Genomic DNA, 7266 nt, shown 5'->3' on the forward strand with positions numbered 1-7266 from the left:
TTTTTTTTTTTTTTTTTTTTTGTCTAAGGATCTTGAAAATCTTAGGGTATGATTACTAGTAAATTCTATGAGAGTTGCTCAATATATAGTATTTTAATTATTTTAATATAATATTAATATTTATTATAAATATTAATTAAAAAAATAATTTGGTCCATTAATAGCTGACCAGCTGTATAGAAACGATTCTACAGATACTTGTGGAAGTAACGTTTTTATTCTCTCTCCTTATTTTTTTCATCCTCTCTCTTCTTTTACTAATATTTAATTATTATTAATTAAAGAGCAATTCAAAGAGAACCCACCAATAATCATGGTCTTAGGCACCCAACCACCATACCGAATTTGCTTGATGGGTTCTCTGCATATGCATGAATGTGTACGAGTATGAGTTTATCACTTCGTTGTCTAAGCGATTCCTATTTCAAATTGTTGATTATAAATGCATATTATAAAGCATTCGTTTCGGCATGTTTAAGTTTACAATTTTGTCCAGTTTGTTTGGTTTGGTTTGGTTAGTAGTTGCACATTTTTTTGGGATTGTTTTGCATACTTATCAGTTATCAGCATTGCAGTCGTCTTTCGAACTCTAGGTTGGAAATGAAGTGAATTATTATGAATTGTTTGTTTGGTTTTGATGAGTACGTAGTTACACAATATTCAACTTGCTTTGCATATATATCAGCATTTCAGTCTCATTTTTATAAGCATTTCACATATGTTTCTGGATGTCTCATGTAAATTTACATATTTTCAGGGTATTCAAGCCTCTTTTAGAATAGGTTTGGTTCTTCCACGAGTAGTAGCATCTACAGAGAGGCAGATTTCCTCTACGGTTTTTAAAAGAGCTTCTGAAAGTGTATCTTTTTCATTCGCTCGGTACTTAAATGGTAAGTGTTAAAAGAGTCTTCACTCACAGTCACAGGCGATTACCATCTTTCTTCAACCTTGTTAGAAAGTGAATTTTGGATAACGAGTATCTTACCCTTTTATTCATGTTTAGGGTTTGGATTTAGCTCGCTATCAAATTTGTCTCGTAGTCATGAATCTTTCCCTACTGAAACATCCAAGAGGTAAACCATTCGCCTAGGATTTTTTTTTGTCAATTATCTCTTAAATATTTTACTCAAAGTACTCAGTGTATCTATCTGAATGTTCGCGGGCTTGGTTTGGGCTGCTTTTGAACAGGTATTTTCATGCGAGCCGAGAAACATTGGCGAAAAGAAAAGAGGATGCTGATCGACTGCTGAGTCATCGTGAACGCAAGAAACAGACTATGAAATCAAAAGGAAAGCTTTCAAAACGGGAGAAAAAACGGGATAAGCCACCTATTGAAGCTCCTTATGTGCCTCCTAGGCTGAAAAGATTGGCAAAGGGATTACCTGAGAATACGGTTGATATATTCGAAGGGATGTCACTACTTGAGCTCGCAAGGCGTACTGGTGAGTCAGTGGGGGTTTTGCAGAGCATTCTCATCAACGTTGGGAAACTATTAGTTCAGAGTTCGACACAATCAGTGATGATGTCGCCGAGCTTCTTGCAATGTAAGGTGATTTTTACGTCTAGGTCCAGGATAATGGATTTCACAGGTCAATTAAATTTGTTTTTAAATTGGATATATATCAAAGGTGTTTAAGGTTTGGTTTCAGTTTATCAGATACTGAAAGAACATAACCCTTATATAAGTATAGTTCTGTTTGTGTTGTCTCATCCTTTGCAGGAAATAGGGATCAATGTAAGGAGGCAACATTCAACAGAAGGATCTGACATTCGTCCACGCCCTCCAGTTGTAACCGTAATCCATGTCGATCATGTAAAAACCTCGTTGTTGGATGCTTAAAGAAACACCTCTGTTGCTGCTAGAGAAGCTGGTGGAATCACTCAGCACGTGGGTGCTTTCGTGGTTGGCATGCCTGATTCTGGCACTTCAATCACACTCCTCGACACACCTGGCCATGCTGCTTTCAGTGAGATGCGAGCTCGGGGAGCTGCTGTGACTGATATAGTTGTTTTGGTGGTTGCTGCTGATGATGGGGTAATGCCGCAGACACTCGAGGCTATTGCGCATGCTAGAGCAGCGAATGTTCCGATTGTGGTTGCGATCAATAAATGCGATAAACCCGGTGCTAATCCGGAAAAAGTTAAGTACCAGCTCACGTCTGAGGGGATAGAGCTTGAGGATATTGACTTGAGAGTCTTACTCTAAAATTTGTTTTCTCTGAGCCTAGTCCAGTGACGCAAACCTGGATTCAGCTTTTTTTGTTTTGTTTTGAGTTTTGACTCAGTTTATGATGGTTACTTTTTAACCATGGTGAATTGACTTGTTGTTTTAGGCTGTTGAGGTATCTGCAATGAAGAGTACAGGGCTAGACAAATTAGAAGAAGCTCTGCTTCTCCAAGCTGTGGATATGGACCTTAAAGCACGTGTGGATGGACCAGCTCAAGCATATGTGGTGGAAGCTCGGTTCGACAAAGGCCGTGGACCGTTAGCCACCATTATTGTAAAAGCCGGAACTTTGGTGAGAGGTCAGCACGTAGTCATTGGGTCTCAGTGGGGAAGACTCAGGGCTATTCGGGACATGATTGGTAAAACAACTGACCGAGAAACACCAGCGATGCCGGTTGAGATTGAAGGGCTTAAAGGTCTTCCAATGGCTGGTGACGATGTCATTGTGGTGGTGGAATCAGAGGAACGTGCAAGGATGTTGAGTGAAGGGCGGAAAAGGAAATATGAAAAAGATCGGTTGTTGAAAGCAGAAGAAGCAAGAACAGACGAAGCAGCTAGAACAGAAACAGAGTCTGAGGAAGGATTTGTTCGGGTTCAGTTACCTATATTAGTGAAATCAGACGTTCAAGGAACCGCACAGGCCGTTGCTGATGCGTTAAAAACATTGAATAGCCCACAGGTGTGTAAAACCGAAATGTTGATATAAAGGTGATTGTGCCTTATTGGCTTTCGTTTTTGTGAATTTTCCCATTGTTTTATATTGGCTAGGTATTTGTGAACATTGTTCATAGTGGAGTGGGAGCAATTTCTCACTCTGATTTGGACTTGGCACAAGCTTGTGGTGCGTGTATCGTTAGGTCTAACGTTTTGTGCTAATCTTTCTGCGGCTCAAGGCAGCGTCAAGGTACCCCGTTCTGTTCCAAGACATCGTTTCAATATTTTTCAATGCCAACTTGGACAACAGCTTTTAGCATTGTAACCAATGGTAAACTCTTTAGGTATTTAGTACAAGGGTCCCGTTGCAATTACGAAGTCAATTCATTGAATTCGTCTTATAACAATAATAACGGGACATTTCTCTTCGGGTATATTAGTTCCGAGTAAATGGCTAAAGAGTAAAGGGTGAAAACCCTCAGTCAGTGGCTAGAAAGGTAGGAATCAAAAACGTGAAGACCAGTTTGAATTCTGGCTTCATCAAGAAAACAAGGCTAACAACACAAGCGATGGCTAGAAAAAGCAGATTGCTGCTAATTTTCTCAAGAAAATGAAAAGGGGTTCTTTGTGGTCTGAGGCTTGGGTAGAGACAACGAAGGCTGATTCCTCAAATGTAAATAGAGGCGGTGAACAGAGGAAAAGTTACAAAGAATGAAAAAGTTGAAGCGGGAAATCCGCCTGCAAGCCAAGAGTTTGAGATCAACTAAGAAGAACCCAACAGCTGAAAAAGGTTAGTAATCCTGAGCCAACCGTTAACCCAACAGCTGAAAAAGGTTAGTAATCCTGCAAAGAAAAAGAGGCAATTCTTCTCCTCTCCCAAAGACTTTTTGCATTACTATAATTTAATAGAAAGACTTTTTGCTAAGAAGTTTATAATCTCGTTTTATACAAGTTCTACTTGTTAGGACCTATTTCTTCTCGGGTTCCAAATAGCAGCATAAAAAGAGTTGAAGTGATTGTAATTATCTCAAACAAAGGTTTATAAGACGGGTCACGTCTGGAATGTTGTCATGCAGCAGTCCTTTGCTATCTAGACTTTCCCATATCAAGTTCTTCGATCTTAGGAATCCCAGTGGAGTTTTGCTAACCTATAAGAGGTTTTATCGAGAAATTGTGTCATTATAGGGTTTTAGCATTGAAAGTTATTTTGTTGGGAACTGTACCAGTTGTTAGTTTCACCTGGTTTAAGAAAGCTTTTCCGTATTGGGAACCCAGGTGCAATATCTTCTTCCGGAATCTGCAATGAGTTTGAGAATGGAGGTTTCAGCTTCTAAAGAAAAAAAGGAGTAAGATTTATAACAATTTGGTTTTACATCTCTGAGATTCATCCACTCGCATGAGTCGCTTAGAGCAGTCACCAGGCAGTGTTTTCCCTGAAAACTATATCTCTTAGAATGGCTGAGAGATGATCTGATAAGCAACATCAGCATAAAAGTAAAAAAACTGAAGACTTACTGATTCAGCGTCATACTGTTTGATGAGGAACTCAGTGTAACTGATTTCACCTAGACGTCGTACACTGATCCATCTATCAACAAGAGACTCAGGGGAAACTTGGCCCCAGCTCGGCACAGGTGAACATTCAGATGTTGTAAGTAGCGTGTCCAACCTTGCTGTTGCAAGGTCAATTCGCTTCTCCACCAAGCTAGTATGTTCTCCAAATCCTTTATGAAAGCCTTCATCAATCTGCTGAAACATAGCCTTGCAAGATCTTTCAAAGGCAGGTAGAACCCAATCCTCAAAACAAAGTTTTAGACACTCTTTTATTGCTTCTCTGCCTCTACCACCTGGTGCAAATGAATCACGGATCTCCCTCCCAACAATGTGATCAAGGTGAGGACCAAGGTGAGGACGGAAGACTGGTGTAGATGCTGATGTAGATGCTAATGTAGAGGCTGATGGAGAGGCTAATGGAGCACTCACAACTGCTGCTCTTGGTACAGAAGTAGTCTGAACTTGAACTCGTCCTGGAAGTGTACACTGCTTGACTGATTCTGCATGCAGACAATAAATCTTCACCAAGGGGTCTTCAAGGGAATCAACTCTCCCCACAAAGCTCTGGGACGCTAAACTTGGACACATAATCCATCCTTGTGTCATTTGGAGAAGAACCATAATCCAAATGCACAACATAAAACTCCCCACTTGCATTTGCCAGTATAAGCAGATTCTGATCGAAGAGTGGCATGAACTGGCTGAAGAAAGCATTATTAACTGATACCTCAGGAGAACTTGTCAAGACAAGTGTCTGCTTGCAGATCCACGGTTTTTCACTTATGAGCCACCCATCTCCATGATCTTGAATCCATATTCTTATTTCATGGTTCATAAGTACCTATGACATGACAAACACAATCAAAGATTAGTAAACAAGAAAAAAAAAAAAAAATGTAAGTTAAAGTCTTAAAAGGCTTACCCCTGTGGTGACAATGGTGTTGCATTGTGGTCTATCTTGGTATTTCACAAACTTAACAGATGATATTGGACCTTCAATACACCAAATCTTTGAAACCAGTTTGTTCTTGTCATCTTGCCATATGTTTACCACACCATCAAGGGAAGAAGAAGCCAAGCGGGTAATCCTCTTATCATAGAGTTGACAGAAGGACAAATCTGTAACTTCATCCTTATGTCTAGTCAAGATTTGCACACGATCGCTGCAAACTTTTGTGGTATCAATTCGATAAACACTGTTAGCAAGTGAAATCACCAAGATTTCCTGCCAATTTTTTTTAAAAGAATTAGCATAACAGAGCACAGACATTTGAATAATGTAAAAGACAAGAACATGTTTAAATGACTACCTTTTTGTATGGGTGCCAAGATACCCGTGGATTATGTGAGACTATGGATGTCTTTGTTGTTGGTATAGTTAGAGAAAGAACTATACTACCAGCAATCTGAGGCTGATCATCTCCGCTTTCAGAGATAACGAACACAAAAACATTTCCATCACAACTAATGGAAGCCAACAAATTAACATCCTCTCCAAAGAAAGACATGTCTGTCACTCTCTGAATACAAAGGAAAATACAGTTAGAAAAATAATATTGTAGTAAGCAAAGGCAGCTAGAAAAAGAAAAGCATGAGAGATGAGAAACTAACCTTAGAATGACCCACCAACAAAGCTCTCAACCGAGGATTATATCTGGATAGCACTTCAATGTCTCCTCCTCTCAATGAGTAGCACAAGTACCTCTGGTTCAGTGCAATTTGCTGACCTAGTACTGGCTCAGCTTCAAGAAGCTTCTCCGAGATAGTACACATTGTTAACTGCTCTCCAACATCAATGCAGCACTTCGTGAACTCACGTTCCACTATCATGCCCTTGGGAGCTATTGATATCTGCGGGATCCTCCATTGCCCTGGCGGTTGTGGAGTAAGAGCTGGTTCCGGCGACTCTGGCGGCGCATAACTATATAAATCAGTTCCAGCCACAACATCTGATCTCGCATCCTCTGCTTCTTTTGCCTTTTTCTCTGAATCGACAAAACAATAACAACAACAGTCTATCTTCAATAAAACAATCGATTCAGAGACAAAGACTAACAACAATAGTATGTTATTTTGCCTTAATTAGTACCTTGTTGTTTCAATTGCTCTTGTTTCAATTGTTCTTCTTTCTCTTTCTCGGCATGTTTTGCATCAGCTTGCTTCAAGCTCTCGATCCTTATCTCTTCTTTTGCCTTTTCCTCACAAAGTATTTGATCTCCTACAGCTTTTAGATCCTCTTCAAGTCCGCCAATCTCTGCGAAACAATACATAAATCCAATCAATCGATTCACAGATCAACAATAACAACAACAGTAGATAAACACTAACAACAATAGTAAGTTCTTTCGCCTTAACTACAGTAACATTAAGTATTACCTTGTTGTTTCAACTGCTCTTGTTTCAATTGTTCTTCTTTCTCTTGTTCCAGCTGTCGATCCTGCTCTTGCTTCAGCTTGTTTTGCTTCTCTTTCTCGGCAAGTTTTGCTTCAGCTTGCTTCAAGCTCTCGATACTGATCCTGATCTCTTCTCTTTCCTTTTCCTCACGAAGTATTTGATCGTCTAAAGCTTTTACATGCTCTTCAAGTCCTACAATCTCTGCAAAACCAACATAAATCCAATCAGTCGATTCACAGTTCAACAATAACAACAACAGTCTTATTGGAATAAGAATAGAGCATATTCTTTTAATGTGAATATTCTTTTGTCTAAGATCATATCGTTCCGCATTTCATGTTGTAGTTAAGATTACACTAGATTCTAGTTAGTGTTCTATTCGGTTCTGTATAAATGCATTCATCTTCACTGAATAAACGACACAACAGTTCATCGAC

The 7266-nt window shown here is 39.5% G+C and overlaps 1 pseudogene; it reads left to right on the plus strand.

Annotated features, from left to right (window-relative positions):
* Positions 471 to 4262, plus strand: LOC104749818 (annotated as a pseudogene).

Source organism: Camelina sativa, chromosome 2 (assembly GCF_000633955.1).
Source record: "Camelina sativa cultivar DH55 chromosome 2, Cs, whole genome shotgun sequence".
Taxonomy (NCBI): domain Eukaryota; kingdom Viridiplantae; phylum Streptophyta; class Magnoliopsida; order Brassicales; family Brassicaceae; genus Camelina; species Camelina sativa.